The sequence below is a fragment of the Manis javanica genome, chromosome 18 (genome assembly GCF_040802235.1).
Source record: "Manis javanica isolate MJ-LG chromosome 18, MJ_LKY, whole genome shotgun sequence".
Lineage (NCBI taxonomy): Eukaryota > Metazoa > Chordata > Mammalia > Pholidota > Manidae > Manis > Manis javanica.
In genome coordinates this window covers 24,626,301-24,642,689 of record NC_133173.1, presented here as the reverse complement: position 1 = coordinate 24,642,689, position 16,389 = coordinate 24,626,301, and the positions used below count along the sequence as shown (strand labels likewise).

Here is a 16,389-nt window from a genome sequence, read left to right as displayed (position 1 = left end):
TAATTTGAAAATATATATATATAAACTCCCCAAAATATATTTATATAATCCCAAAGTTTTGCTCAAAACTTTTGTTTTAATCATAGTATCGAAGGAAGTAAAGAAAGAAAGGCAGGATAGCTTCTCATGGTGAGTTTGCTGGTGGTGGGCTCATCAATGTCAGTAACCATAGGTTCCTTCTTCGGTTGTGGAAAGAACTGATTTTGTCTGGGCCCACAGCCAGTTATGATAACCAAGGTTCTGGAGGTCTACAACCATATGGTGATGACACATTTCATTCTTCTGGGATTTCCAACACGGCCAGGCTTCCAGCTGCTCCTCTTCTTTGTTTTCCTGGTGATCTACCTACTGACCCTAATAGAGAACTTTCTTATCATCCTTGACATTCACAGTGATGGAAAGTTGCACAAGCCCTTGTCCTTATTCCTGAGAAACCTCTCTTTCCTGGAGATGTGGTACATCACAGTCATCAGCCCCAGGGTGCAGGTAGACTTTCTCAGCCATTCCAGGACCATTTTATTCAATGGCTGCATGACTCAACTTTACTTTCTTGTGACCTTTGTCTGCACTGAGTACATTATCCTGGCTGTCGTGGCCTTTGACCACTATGTAGGCATTTGTAATCCACTATGCTACCCAGTTATCATGACCAACGGCTTTACGGTGCTCTGGCAGGGGGATGCTGATGCTGTGGACTTGTGACTGCCACTGTGAAGATGGTTTCCATAGTCCAACTCCACTACCTTGGCACACCTCATATCAATCACTGCTTCCACGATATCACACCACTTTTTAGTGTCTCCTGCGAGGACTCCGCACAGGCCGAGCTAGTGCACTTCCTCTTGGCCCTCACAGTCACTGCCCACCCCCTCTGTGCAGTGGTGGCAACTTACACCACCATTCTCACCGTCACCTATATCTGACCCAAGCTTATGTATGCCTACAATTCCAACAAAGCAGTGTCTGTGCTCTACCGTGTCCTCGTTCCACTTCTCAACCCCTCATCTACTCTCTGAGGAACTGGGAAGTAAAGGCAGCCCCCAAGAAGAATGTGCTTTGCAAAGGAAGTGGACCCAGTGAAAATGGGGCCTCGAGTAATTAAAAAGCTTCTAGAATCCCTTCAGACCTGACTTGGGTGATTGCTGCACAGCTCCTACCACACTCTTGCCTTTAGCTACCTGTCAACCTCTAGTACTTTAACACTGATGCTGTGTGCATGTATGTGTGTGTGTGTGTGTGTGCTTGTGCATAAATGTGGCTAAATTTGGGGGATGATATAGCTACTATCCCCAAAAAGTAGCTACTGCTTCTAGGTCAGCAGATAAGTTTTGAACATTTTCCAAAAATTACTTGAATTGAAGGCAGATTTTTTCATCTCACTAAAATACAAACCCTACATGAAGTTTTACTAATTTGCTAATGTATTGTCTGTACATTCAACTGTGTCTGACACATAGTAGGTGTTTAATAAATTTTTGTTGAAAGCATAATTGAATAAATACATATTTGAACACGAAAGTTGAAGTTGGGAATTGTGAATAGATCCTGACTTTCTGACCCTTCCAGTCCTGCCCTCCCACCCTTCTGATTTTCTGTTCTACCTTGTCATTTTCACCTGCTTTTTTTATTCCCATCTAACTCTCATTATTTCTGTTCTATTCTTTTTTTTTACAGATTTGTAGACTTCCCATTCTGTCTTTCCCTCTGTACTCAATTTCTCTCACCACACTATTTTCCCACAGAAACACTGGCTTATGTTTGTTCAAATAAAGTCCCCACCTTATCTTTTTTTAATTTATTGAAGTATCATTGATAAACAATCTTATATTGGTTTCAAATATACAACACAGTAGTTTAACAGTTACCCATATTATTAAATCCTCACTCCCTCCATGAAGTTACTCTCTGTAACCATAGAAAGATGTTACAGATTCATTGGCTGTATTCTCCGTGCTGTACTGCTATTCCTGTGACCAACTGATATTATGATTGAGAATATTCAGCCATAAAAAGTTATCATCTTTTCTTAATTGGCTCCCTTGTAGATCAAAATGCTTAAAGCCAACAATTGGTCCAAGATTTGTGAAAATCATACATTATATATATTTTATCTAACCTCTGACCTTAATTTTTGTCTGATTTTTACAGGCTTTTTAAATTAATTATTTTGTATTTATTCCATTTTATCTTATTTTTGGCTTAGTAGTGTTTAAGTAAACCTTCTGTGTCAATAGAAATGATCTATATCTGTGCTGCTCAATGCAGTAGACCCAAAAGAATGGAGCAATTAAGTATTAAAATGTGGCTATCATGAAATGTAAAACATAGAAAGTGTATCATTGTGTTTTCAAGATTTTAAGCATTAAATGAAAAACTTTCGTTAACTTCTTTACCATAGATTTTAATACCCATTACTTTGCACTTCTCATTACAGTTATCTCTTTAAAAATCAGTTTTGTAAAGTAAAATTCTATTCAATAAGTTTCATCTATTCAAATGTACTGTTTGATGAATTTTGGAAAAGCATATAGTTGTAAAACAACAATCACCAAATAGAACATTTCCACAATCTCAACAAGTTTCCTTGTGACATTTTTCACTAAATTTCTTACCCAGGCCCTTAGACCTAGCCACAGGTACACTGATACACTTTTTGCCAAATTACTTTCCCTTTTCTAGAAACTCACATAAAATGGAATCATACACTATGTAGTCCTTTGTGTCTGGTTACTTTCACTTATCATAATGTCTTTTAGATTTTTCCGTGTTGTTACATGTATCAGTTACATGGAATCGATGAGTGCTATACCATTATATTGACAGAGCACAATTTGTTTTTCTATTCACCAGTTTATGAAACTTTCGGTTATTATTAATAAAGCTCTTATGATAGTTGTTCTGAATGTAGACGAGTTTCTCTTCAAGAGATGCGAGTGGCAGTAGCAGTGTTGTTACTGGGTATTTTAAATTTTTGCTTAAGTTTTTGAAAAAGTTACCAAAGTAGCTGAACCACTTTACATGTTTATAAGCAATGTATGAGAATTCCAATTGATTTACAATATCACCAATGCTAAGAAATGTCAGACTTTTGATGTGGTCATTTTGCAGTGTATGTAATGGGCTCTCATTGGTTTTCACTAGCATTGCCTTAATTTGAGCAATCTTTTCATTTAATTAAAATTTGTAAATTTCTCTGTAGAAATGTCTACTGAAATAGTTTACCCACTTTATAAATTAAATTTTTAAATATTACTATTAAGCTTTAAGAATTCTTTTACCTTGATACACTTATTTGTCAAATACGTGTTTTAGTAGTATGTTCTCCCACTCGGTAGCTTGCCTTTCATTTTCTTAAAAAGGTCTTAAGAGTGATTCATTGGAGGCTAGCAGTCCCAGATCAAGGTCTCAGCCTATTCAGCTCCTGGTGAGAACTCTATCCTTTTGGTTTGTATACTGGGACACTTTAACAGGGGTCTCACATAGTGGAGAGAGAGAGCGCACCCCATTTACCCTTAATTGCCTGCATAAAGGACCTAAGTGTAAATACAGCCACATTGGGGTTGAAGCTCCAACATGGGAGTTTTGAGAGGACACAAGCATTCAGTCCATAGGAAAAAGTATGCAGAATTGATACCATTTTCCCCTCAAATGTTTGTTAAAATTCACCTGTGAAGTAATCTGCACTGGGAAATTTATTTGTAAAATGTTTTTAACTATAAAATCTATGTTTTTAATAGATATAGTGATATTCGTGTTGGTTTATTCTTGAGTGAGCTTTGAAAGTATGTCATTCAAATAATACGCCCATCTAATTAGTTGGCTTTATTAACATAAACTTGTTCATAATATTACCTTGATAGTATATGTAAGGATAGCTCTTCTTTATTGCCTAATATTGACAGTGTCTCTCTTTTGTCTTAATCAGTCTCACTAGAGATGTATCAATTTTATTAATTTTTCAATAGAATTCTTTTTAATTTTTTTCATTTTCTAATGATTTTCTCTTCACTATTTCATTTATACATAAAAATCTATAAAATAATATATAACAAACTCTTAAAATATATGTATATCTGTGTGTATGTATATCCTTTTTTTCCTATCTTTGACTATAAAGTTACGTTTCTTCATTTGTACTACAACCATTTAATCCTATAAATTCCCTTCTAAACACCACCTTAGATATATCCCCAGAATAATTTGATATGCCATGTTTACATTTTTATAAGTTTAAGATCATTACAATTTCCTTTGCAATTTCCCCTTTGGGCTATGGGTTATTTAGAAGTATGTGATTTAAGTGTCGATTATCTGGTATGTTCTAGATATCTTTCTGTTACTGTTTTCTAGCTTAACTTAATTTTAAACAGAGAACACCTCTCATATTAACCAAATTTTCAAAACTATTTTCAGACTTGTTTAGGGCCATGCATGTGGCCTTTCTTGGTAAGTGTTTCTTGCACACTTGAAAAGAATGTGTGTACTGTTGTTTCTGGGTGGAGCATTCATCAATACCAGTGAGGTCACATTGGCTAGGAGTCTTGCCAAATTCTTCTATAGTCCTATATATTAGAGGCATACTTGTTCTAACAGTTACTGAGACTGAAATTCTAACACTTCCTCTGTAATTGTGGATTCATCTATTTCTCATTCATTTTCATCATTGTTTTACTTAATGAAGTTTCAATCCTGTAATGTGCATATACATGTGGAATGTTTACGTATTTTTTGTAAATTGAGTATTTTATTTCAAAACATCACCTTTTTTCTTAAGGAATGTTCCATGCTCTAAAATTAACTATCACTCACATTAATACAGTCACTCTAGCTTTTATTTCATTTATGTGTCCATGGTATATTACTTTTCTGCCCTTCTACCTTCAGCCTACCTGTGGTTCATAGTTAAAGTAGGTATCTTAGAGACTTTCGATGAGTATATCTTCGTATTTTTGTTTGTTTTTGTTTTTTTTTTTGAGAGGGCATCTCTCATATTTATTGATCAAATGGTTGTTAGCAATAATAAAATTCTGTATAGGGGACTTAATGCAGAATCATTAATCAACCCCACGCCTGTTTCTCAACAGTCTCCAATCTTCTGAAGCATAATGAACAACTTCTTACATGGTGAACAACTTCTTACATAGTGAATAAGTTCTTACATGGTGAAAAGTGCAAGGGCAGTCATCATAGAAAATTTTGGTTTTGATCACGCATCATGAAGTATAAACAATCTGGTCAAATATGATTAATCATTTGATTTTTATACTTGATTTATATGTGAATTCCACATTTCTCCCTTATTATTATTATTATTATTATTATTATTATTATTATTATTATTATTATTTTAATAAAACGCTGAAGTGGTAGGTAGATGCAAGATAAAGGTAGAAAACATAGTTTAGTGCTGTAAGAGGGCAAATATAGATGATCAGATGTGTGCCTATAGACTAAGTATTAATCCAAGCTACACAAGGGCAACAAAACATCCAAGGATGCAGAAAATTTCTCTCAAAACTGGGTGTGTGTGTGAGGTTCTAAGCCTCACCTCTGTTGATCCCCAATTTCTCACCTGATGGCCCCCCTGCGACTGTGCCTGTCTTAGGTTGTTCCTCCCTTGAGGAATCTTACCCATCTCTGGCTAACCAGTCATCTTCCGGGGCCATACAGGGAAATGTAAAGTTGGTAAGTGAGAGAGAAGCCATATTGTTTGAAAAGGTTAGCTTTTTACTTCTTTGCAGATTTATGCCCTATGGTTTCTATGCCCAGAATTTGTCTTGAGGTATCTTTACCACTTGGAAGAATTATGATGCTCAGAATTTTGATATGAGGCACGAATTCTACTTAAGGGTTGTAATAAGGAAGGAAGAAGAACAGCTATAGAAGTAGGAGGGGGAAGAAAACATGGGAAGATTGATTATTTCTATGACATATCTTCTTGTAGAGTAACATAAGCATGTATAAGTTAGGCACCCTAGGCATTTGTGAAAACTTATCAATGCTATGATGTGGGGAGTGGGCTATGCCCTTCCCCCACTTGCCGATGTGGCGGGAATGGAAAACCAAGAACATTCTGTTTACGCATTCCATGAGCAACTAACTGGAACCCTGCTGAGCCTACCTTTGCCTGGCTACCGCTGACGTCAATACTGTGCTTCATTGTCTATTGGATAATTCTATGTCCTGGAATCATGTAACCCCACTGCATTATATAAACCCTGGACTTTCAATAAAGTTTTGCTGGCGACACGTGGGAGTGTCAGCCCTCCCAGCTCTCTGTCTTTCTTTCTTTTCTTCACCCCCCTTCCGCACTTCAGGACCTGCTCGGCTAGGCATGGCTGGACCGCGTCAAGTGGCGCCTGAACAGGGACCTGAAGGAGAGGGAGAAGGTGAGGGCCACCACAAGGCCAATAGAGAAGAGAAAGCCCTGGCCAGGGTAACCAGAGAAGATGTGCGAGAGAAGAAGCGTGCAAGAAACGTGGACGTGGTAAGTGAATTTTTCTGGGAGTCCAATATGGGACAGGCAGGGAGCAAACAGTTATATGTTTGCGGGCTAAAGAGGTTGTTAGCCGCCAGAGGAATTAAAGTAGGGAAACCCCAATTAGAAAGATTTTTAGATTTTATTGAGAAAGTGTGCCCTTACTTCCCGGAAGAAGGGACAGTAGACATAGAATTGTGGAATGAGGTAGGAAAGGGACTTCAATCTTATTATTCTATCCATGGTCCAAAAAAGGTTCCAGTGGACACATTTGGCCTGTGGACCTCAATCACAGACGGTTACATGACTTAAGGCAAATTAATGTGGTTCTTAAACCTATGGAACCTTTACTACAAGGCCTCCCTTTTCTGACTATGATTCCAAAAGACTGGAATATGGCTATCATTGACCTTAAAGATTGCTTTTTTACCTGGCTCCCCATTCAAAGCAGTCCTCTTAGGCCTGCATTACTTCCTCCTGTGTAATGTAAATAGAGCCTGTAATTAAGCTGAACCCTCAGATCAACATGTAAATAGCTCTATTCTATTAACTGCTTTCCTTAGAGGCAGTCATTCTGGAGCTAAGCATTTCCTCCTCAGCAGCCCCAGGGAAGTCAAACAAGCTTGTGACTCAGATCAGGGCTCTAGTAGCAAAAAGTCACACCGTTCCTGCATATATCAGACAGGCCAGGGCCTCTTGAGGAATGACTAAAGCTCGGGCAGAAAAAAACTAGGAAAACTAACTGAGAGCAGTTCGATCCCTAAACTCTAAAAAGAAGTATCTTATCTTCTGCACACAAACCTGGCCCCAGTACAAACTCTCTGATTAGAGAGGGTTGGCCCCTGAAAGAAGTATGCAATATAATGTTATGCAGCTAAATATATTTTGCCACAAGGGAAGAGGATAGTCAAGAGTTCCATGAACTGCTACAATGTGGAGGCTAGTTTTCTGAATTCTTTTAGTGAACATCTATTCTATTTATTAAGTTCATCATTGTCTTTGAGAAATGAGAAGTCTTAAACTAAACTCCCTGAGATAGAAGAAATTTATCTTCTGCAATACAGCCTGGCTTTAAATGACTGGAGCTAGAATTGTACTTGCATTTCATTTCCAGCCCCCTGGACACACATGGTCCCTGTCAGTTCAGAGCCTTCATTGGTCCTCCCAGTTAGTCTGGGGCTGTCTAAACCTTAACCCAGTTATGTAAATTGCTTGCCTTTAGAGTGTATTCTTGAAAACTGGAGTACTTTTCATGAAATAAACTAAGAAGAAAGAAGACCATTGAGTATTAGAAACTCAAATCTTTATGTCAGTTTGTCTGTGTATATGTATTTGTATGAAGAGTGTTACTAACTGTAGTCATTATGTCTCGGTCTGTATGTTTGTGTGTCTAACTGTGTAAAAAAATATATATTGTCTACCTCCGGAGGGTATTAGTAAAATTGATTTAAAAACAAGTGCTTGTGAAAATTGGGCATTCTAAAACTTCCAGAAAATCTAGTTAAAAAATATTATGCATTAATGCTAATTTAAGCTTAACTGAAATGGACATGTGTAGGATCTGAAAAATCAAAAGTTAGCATAAGTGCATAAGTACAGCCATCTTAAAGGGTTAAACACCACCCTCTAGCCTAGGAGAAGGAAAATTATTAGAATCTTGAAAAAAAAACAAATTAGTCAGCCAGTGTTAAATGTAGTGACCTTCAGTTAGCTAACCTCAAATCAGTTAATCATGAACACCAGGTGGTGGGCAGCTGCGGCCTTCAGACTGCTAACCTTGGTCGGATAGTCATGCATACCAAGCTTATCTTGCTGAAACACTGTGTAAGAAAATACTGTCTTTTTGAAAATGCTATGCTATAAAAACCTCTGGCTTAGACTATTCGGGGTCCTCGTTGAGACCCGCTGCATCGGTCTAACTTGGACCCCTGCTAGCTGGTTCCTGAATAAATTCCTCTTGCTTGTTGCATCAAGAAACGTCTTTCGTGAGTGATTTGGGGTGGCGTCCTCCTCTGGGAGAATCCAACATTTTGGGGGCTCGTCCGGGATCATGCGCTCACCCTGCTTCACTCCCAAAGCCGTTCTTGGTGGAAGAGGTAAGGTTAGTGGCGCCTTGAGTTGTCTGTGTTCTGTTTTCTGTTTTTCAGTGAGACCGGTCGGAATTCTGAAAGGGTACCCTCTGTCTGGCAGTCGTCCCGATCCCGTAAAGGGGTCGGAATTCTGAAAGGGTACTCTCTGTTTGGCAGTCGTCCCAATCCCGTAAAGGGGTCGAGACTGCGGTCGGTAGACGTACTTGGAGCACCGCAGGCTGCAACCCTGGGGGATGCCTCGGGGAGAGTGGAGGGCCAGGGACGCCTGGTGGCCTCTAGTCTGTTTTTCCGGCAAAGTGAACCTGATGAGATAGGGTTGATTTTTGGGCGCCGGGAATATCAACCCTCTGATTCCTTTCGGTTTCTGTTTGAAAATCTGAGAAAAACAAAAAGCAGCCGCTGTGTGTCTAATGTGTGTGTGTCTTTGTTCTCTGTGTCTTTTATGTGCCTGATTATTGTTTTACTGACAATGGGACAGACAGTGACGACCCCCCTTAGCCTGACGTTAGATTATTGGACGAAGTCAGAGCGAGAGCGCATAACTTGTCAGTAGAAGTAAAAAAGGGACCATGGCAGACTTTCTGTACCTCCGAATGGCCCACCTTCAATGTTGGGTGGCCCTCGGAGGGGACTTTTGATCTCCCCACTTTATTAGCAGTAAAAGCCATTGTCTTCCAGGATTCGCCTCAAGGACACCCGCATCAGCAACCCTATATCGTGGTCTGGCAAGAGTTGGTGGAAAATCCACCGCCCTGGGTGAAGCCCTGGGTGCAGAAGAAAACGGGCCCTCGAGTTTTAGCTGCCCAGACCCAACCCCAGAGCAAGGGAAAAGAAACTATTAAAGTTTACCCTGACACTCAAGATTTGCTTATGGTTGATGATCCCCCTCCTTATCCTCCTGCCCCTACGGCACCCCCGGCCCCCTCAGTCCCTGATGCCTAGGCAGTAGGGCCGGCTCCGGGACCTGCCCAGGGAACTCGGCGCCGCCGAGGGGCCACCCTGGACCCACCAGGTATTTTTCCTCTCTGGTCTTATGGAGTTCCCATCCTTGGGGAAGAGGGGGAGCTGCCCTTCCAACCTTTGCAATATTGGCCATTCTCCTCTGCTGATTTATACAATTGGAAAGCTAACCACCCTCCTTTTTCAGAGGAACCGCAGAGACTAATGGGACTGATAGAGTCCCTGATGTTCTCTCACCAACCCACTTGGTATGATTGTCAGCAGCTCTTACAGGTACTCTTCACCACGGAAGAAAGAGAAAGGATCCTTCTGGAGGCGCGGAGAAACGTGCCTGGAACTGACGGACGACCATCGCAACTCCCTCATGACATAGAGAGGGGGTTCCCGCTGACCAGACCCAATTTGGACTTTAATTCTCCAGAAGGTAGGGAGCGACTAACCATCTATCGCCAGGCTCTGGTGGCAGGTCTTCGTGGAGCCGCAAGGCGCCCCACCAATTTGGCCAAGGTAAGAGAGGTTAGTCAGGGAGCCTCTGAGGCACCCGCAGTGTTCTTAGAACGCTTGATAGAAGCTTTCAGGTGGTATACTCCTTTTGACCCCACTTCTGAGGAGCACAGTGCTTCAGTGGCTCTTGCCTTTATCGGGCAATCAGCACCTGATATTAGGAAAAAGCTTCAGAGACTAGAAGGCTTACAGGATTTGTCACTGAGGGATTTAGTGAAAGAAGCTGAGAAAGTTTATCATAAGAGAGAGACTGAGGAAGAGAAGGAACTAAGGAAGGAAAAGGAAAGAGAAAGTAAAGAGGAAAAGAGGGACAGGAAGCATGAGAGAAATTTAACAAAGATCTTGGCCGCAGTAGTAGAAAATAAGGGACACCCGCCCTCTAGTGGTAGAACTAATAAGGCAGGGCCCCTGGGCAACCGGCCTCCTTTGGATAAAGATCAATGTGCATACTGCAAAGGAAAGGGGCATTGGGTGAAAGAATGCCCTAAGAGGCCACCGCGGGGACCTCCGAAGAAAGCGTTGTCTCTGCTGGAGGATGAGGATTAGGGAAGATGGGGCTCGGAGCCCCTCCCCGAGCCTAGGGTAACCCTGAAGGTGGAGGGGCAACCCGTTGAGTTTCTGATGGATACAGGTGCTCAACATTCTGTACTGACCCAAGCTAGAGGCCCTCTTTCTGGCAAAAAGTCTTGGGTGTTCGGGGCCACGGGCCAGAAACAATATGCATGGACTACCCAAAGAACAGTGGACTTAGGAATGGGACAAGTAAACCACTCATTCCTTGTCATACCGGAATGCCCCACACCCCTGTTAGGAAGAGACATCCTGACCAAAGTCAGAGCCCAAATATCCTTTCAGGCTGAAGATGCCCGAGTGACAGATCGAGAGAAAAAAACCTTTGGGCCTAAGTATTCTGTCCATAAGATTGGAGGACGAGTACCGCCTTTTTAAGGAACTGGAACCCTCCCTAGTTAGTCAGAGGTGGCTCAACCAGTTTCCAGGGGCCTGGGCGGAGACAGCGGGTATGGGGCTTGCCGTAAACCAGCCCCCGGTGGTCATAGAATTGAAAGCCTCAGCTTTACCAGTGACTGTGAGACAATATCCAGTGAGTAAAGAAGCCAGAGATGAATTAGGCCCCATATCCAGAGGCTCATAGAGCAGGGGATATTAGTAAAATGTAAATCCCCATGGAACACTCCCTTGCTGCCTGTAAAGAAAGCGGGAACAGGAGATTATCGACCAGTGCAAGATTTAAGAGAAGTTAATAAGAGGACACAGGACATTCATCCCACTGTGCCGAACCCTTATAAACTGTTAAGCTCTCTGGCCCCGGAAAACACCTGGTATACAGTCTTAGATTTAAAAGACGCCTTCTTTTGTTTGCGCCTGCACCAGAGTAGCCAACCACTGTTTGCTTTTGAATGGAAAGACCCCTCCACAGGAACTACTGGACAATTGACCTGGACTCGCTTGCCACAAGGATTCAAGAATTCACCTACCCTCTTTGACGAGGCTTTGCATCAGGACTTGGCTTTTTACCGAGACTCCAACCCACAGGTAACTTTGTTACAATATGTTGATGACTTACTGATAGCAGCCCCTACTCAGGAAGCTTGCCAAGAGGCCACTGGAGCCCTTTTGACTGAACTTGCTAAATTGGGATATAGGGCATCTGCCAAAAAAGCACAGATCTGCCAAAAACAAGTGACTTATTTGGGATATTCCCTGAGAGAGGGGAAAAGGTGGCTTACTGAAGCCCGAAAGCAGACTGTGACGCAGATCCCGGTTCCTACTACTTCGCGCCAAGTCCACGAGTTTCTGGGGACGGCAGGGTTTTGTAGACTATGGATACCCGGATATGCCACCTTAGCCGCCCCTCTGTATCCCCTAACCAAAGGGGTGGCCCCGTTTGTTTGGGGACCTGAACAACAGCAGGCCTTTGATGATATCAAAAAGGCCCTCCTGTCGGCACCCGCTCTGGCCTTGCCAGATGTGACTAAGCCGTTCGTCCTTTTTGTGGATGAACGAAGCGGAGTGGCTTGAGGAGTGTTGACCCAACAATGGGGACCTTGGAAGAGACCTGTCGCCTACTTGTCAAAAAAATTGGACCCAGTGAGTAGCGGATGGCCTGCCTGTTTGAGAGTAGTGGTGGCCGTGGCCCTCTTGGTTAAAGATTCTGACAAACTGACACTGGGACAAAAACTCACTGTGGTTGCTCCACATGTGTTAGAGAGTGTAATCCGACAACCACCCGAGAGATGGATGTCGAATGCCAGAATGACTCACTACCAAACCTTACTCCTGAATCGTGATCGTGTGGAGTTTGCCCCCCCTGCCATCCTAAACCCGGCCACTCTGCTCCCCGATTCAGGGAAGGAAGTGCTTCATACCTGCCAGGAAATCCTGGCCGAGGAGACAGGGACCCGCCGGGACTTACAAGATCAGCCCTTAGGAGGACCGGGACTCCTGACTTGGTATACAGACGGGAGCAGTTACATCATGGATGGTAAGAGAATGGCTGGAGCTGCAGTAGTGGATGATGACCGGATCGTGTGGGCCAGCGGACTCCCAACGGGCACTTCTGCACAGCGAGCAGAACTCATCGCCCTGACTCAGGCTCTAAGGATGGCAGAAGGTAAGAGACTTAACGTCTACACTGACAGCCGATACGCTTTTGCCACCGCTCACATACACGGGGCTATTTATAGACAGAGAGGGCTGTTAACTTCTGCTGAGAGAGATGTTAAAAACAAACCAGAAATTTTAGATTTGTTAGACGCCATCCATAGGCCTAAGGAAGTAGTGATAATACATTGCCCTGGACATCAGAAAGATGATTCTCCAATAGCTCGAGGAAACCGGAGGGCGGACCAAACCGCAAAGCAAGTGGCTCAGGGAATGAACATTCTACCTCTCCAAGTGTATCCGGAAGCCACCCACATTAAAAGCTTCCAGTATACACCTGAAGATCTTGCTTGTATAAACAAATTAGGGTTCAAAAATTCCTCGCCTCACGAGATATATAAGTCTGAAAAAGGGAAAGTTGTTCTGCCCCAGAGAGAGGCAGAAAAATACTTAAGGCAATTACATCAATTAACACATCTGGGAGCAAAAAACCTAAAGACCCTGGTTCGGGACTCCCCTTATCATGTTATTGGATTAGGAAAATTGGCTGACGAGGTTGTAAGAAATTGTGTTCCCTGCCAATTAGTGAACGTGAGTAAAAATCAAGCAATATCCGGGAAGAGACTTCGAGGAGATCGCCCAGGAGCCTATTGGGAAGTTGACTTCACTGAAATTAAGCCTGCTAAGTATGGATATAAATACCTTCTAGTTTTCCTAGACACATTTTCAGGATGGACAGAGGCGTTCCCCACCAAAACTGAGACAGCTCAGACGGTGTCTAAAAGGATACTTGAAGAAATATTTCCAAGGTTCGGAATCCCCAAGGTAATCGGTTCCGATAATGGACCTGCCTTCATTGCCCAGGTAAGTCAGGGATTGGCCAAGATCCTGGGGACAGATTGGAAATTGCATTGTGCATACAGACCCCAGAGCTCAGGACAGGTAGAAAGGATGAACAGAACACTAAAAGATACCTTGACTAAATTGTCCATAGAGACTGGCTTATGTGATTGGTTAGTCCTCCTTCCCTTCGCCCTGTTTAGGGTCAGGAACACTCCTGGCCGCTTTGGACTAACGCCTTTTGAAATAATGTTTGGGGTCCCGGCCCCGCTCCAATCAGCTCATCTTCATACATTCCCCGAATGTACAACTAATAAGTTTCTGCTTGAAAGGTTACGAGCCTTGGAAGCCGTGCAGAAAGAGGTGTGGGCCTCCATTAAGGAAGCCTATCGGCCAGGGGACCTCTCAGTACCTCACCAGTTCCAGGTGGGAGACCCTGTCTACGTGAGAAGACACCGGACGGGAAACCTCGAGCCGCGGTGGAAGGGACCTTTTATCATCCTCCTGACTAGTCCCACAGCCGTGAAAGTACATGGTGTCTCTTCCTGGATACACGCTTCACATCTGAAGAAGGCACCCCCACCGGACCCGGACTGGCGAGTAGCTCGGACTGATAACCCCCTTAAACTCTGTCTATATAAAAAGAACCATGTTGCTAGCGATTCTGATGTTTCTGCCACTTCCAACCCTCCAGAACCCCAACCCCCATCAGCCCTATAGGCAGACATGGATCCTGACAGATGGACAGACTGGTAAAACCCTTAATGAAACTGCACACACTGCCCCTCTAAACACGTGGTGGCCAGATTTGTACTTTGACCTCAGGGAGCTTTTTGGGCTTATGCATACCCTACAAAAACGGGCACTCGTTAACACTGCTCAAGGACGAGCACAAGGGTTCTGGGCCTGTCCTGGCAATCTAAGAAATAACTGGAAAACCTGTGGGGGCTTAGAAAGTGTTTACTGCAAAAGCTGGAGTTGTGTACCCTCTAATGATGGGCCTCGGAAGTGGGCAGTCGGGAATCGAGATTTAGTTAAATTCACTTTCAGAGACCCTGACAACAGGGTACCCAAGTGTGCATGCAATTTAACCAAGAACAGGCCAAAAATGAAAAGTCCTGGGTGACTGGAATAACTTGGGGTTTTCAGCTTGATATGGGCCGTTTCACCTGGGTCGGCCCTTACCCAAGTGGACTCTTAACTATCAGACTTAAAATCGAAACCCTTCCAGCCGTCCCAGTAGGACCGAATATTGTTTTACAAGATCAACCACGCCTTCCAACTCCAGCCCCGAAGCAAACCCTAATTCAACCAGTAGACCCTGTCATTACTCCTGCTGTCCCCGTCCTCACTCTTGATTCAGTAACCCCCTTTTCTAGCACCGGGCAACACCTCCTTAACCTCGTTAAAGGGGCTTTCTGAGTTCTGAACACCACCAATCCTAAAACTACTGAATCTTGTTGGTTGTGCTTCTCTTCTGGGCCACCTTATTATGAAGGATTAGGATTGTTGGGCAGTTTTAACAGGACAACCCGTCACGAGATCTGTAGCTGGGGGAGCCATAGGAAACTAACCCTGACTGAAGTAACTGGAAGAGGAAGATGTTTAGGTACAGTTCCCACCTCCCATAAAGCTTTGTGTAATGAAACCATAGCTGTAACCTCCTCAGGTGAACATGAGTATCTAGTCCCTCCTCCCGAGGGATGGTGGGCTTGTAACACTGGAGTGACCCCATGTGTCTCTACTTCTGCCTTCAACTCTTCCCGTGATTTATGTATCATGGTCCAGCTGGTGCCCAGGTTGATGTATCATGATGATCTCTCATTCGTAGCTGAATTTGAACCTAGGCGTAGATATAGAAGAGAGCCAGTCTCGCTGACCTTAGCTGTATTGTTAGGGATAGGTGTCGCAGCCGGAGTGGGAACGGGGGCAGCCGCTATTGTCCAAGGGAACCAACATTATGACGGGCTAAGGACAGCTATTGACGAGGACCTAAGGACCATAGAGCAATCCATTACAAAACTTGAAGAATCTCTGACTTCCCTCTCTGAGGTAGTCTTGCAGAATAGACGAGGGCTGGATCTGTTGTTCCTAAAAGAAGGAGGACTGTGTGCAGCTTTAAAAGAAGAATGCTGCTTTTATGCAGACCATTCCGGAATAGTAAGAGATTCAATGTCAAAGCTTAGGGAAAGGCTAGACCAGAGAAAGAAAGAACGAGAAGCCAGCCAAGGGCTATTTGAATCTTGGTTCACTAGGTCCCCGTGGTTTACAACCCTGATATCCACTCTGGCTGGGCCCTTACTCATCCTTGTGTTGCTCCTCACTTTAGGACCCTGCATACTAAATCGGCTGATAACTTTTGTTAGAGAAAGAGTGAGTGCCGTTCATGTGCTGATGTTGAGGCAACAATATCATTCACTCACCCCACAAGGAGACACAAGCATTCCATGATTGGAATGCCCCTGAAGAGAAGTGGGGAAATGTAGGATCTGAAAAATCAAAAGTTAGCATAAGTGCATAAGTACAGCCATCTTAAAGGGTTAAACACCACCCTCTAGCCTAGGAGAAGGAAAATTATTAGAATCTTGAAAAAAAACAAATTAGTCAGCCAGTGTTAAATGTAGTGACCTTCAGTTAGCTAACCTCAAATCAGTTAATCATGAACACCAGGTGGTGGGCAGCTGCGGCCTTCAGACTGCTAACCTTGGTCGGATAGTCATGCATACCAAGCTTATCTTGCTGAAACACTGTGTAAGAAAATACTGTCCTTTTGAAAATGCTATGCTATAAAAACCTCTGGCTTAGACTATTCGGGGTCCTCATTGAGACCCGCTGCATTGGGCTAACTTGGACCCCTGCTAGCTGGTTCCTAAATAAATTCCTCTTGCTTGTTGC

The 16,389-nt window shown here is 43.1% G+C and overlaps 1 pseudogene; it reads left to right on the top strand.

Moving 5' to 3' along the window:
* The first annotated feature begins 225 nt into the window (after positions 1 to 225).
* Positions 226 to 1,102, top strand: LOC108396436 (olfactory receptor 6Y1-like; annotated as a pseudogene).
* The last annotated feature ends 15,287 nt before the right edge of the window (positions 1,103 to 16,389 follow it).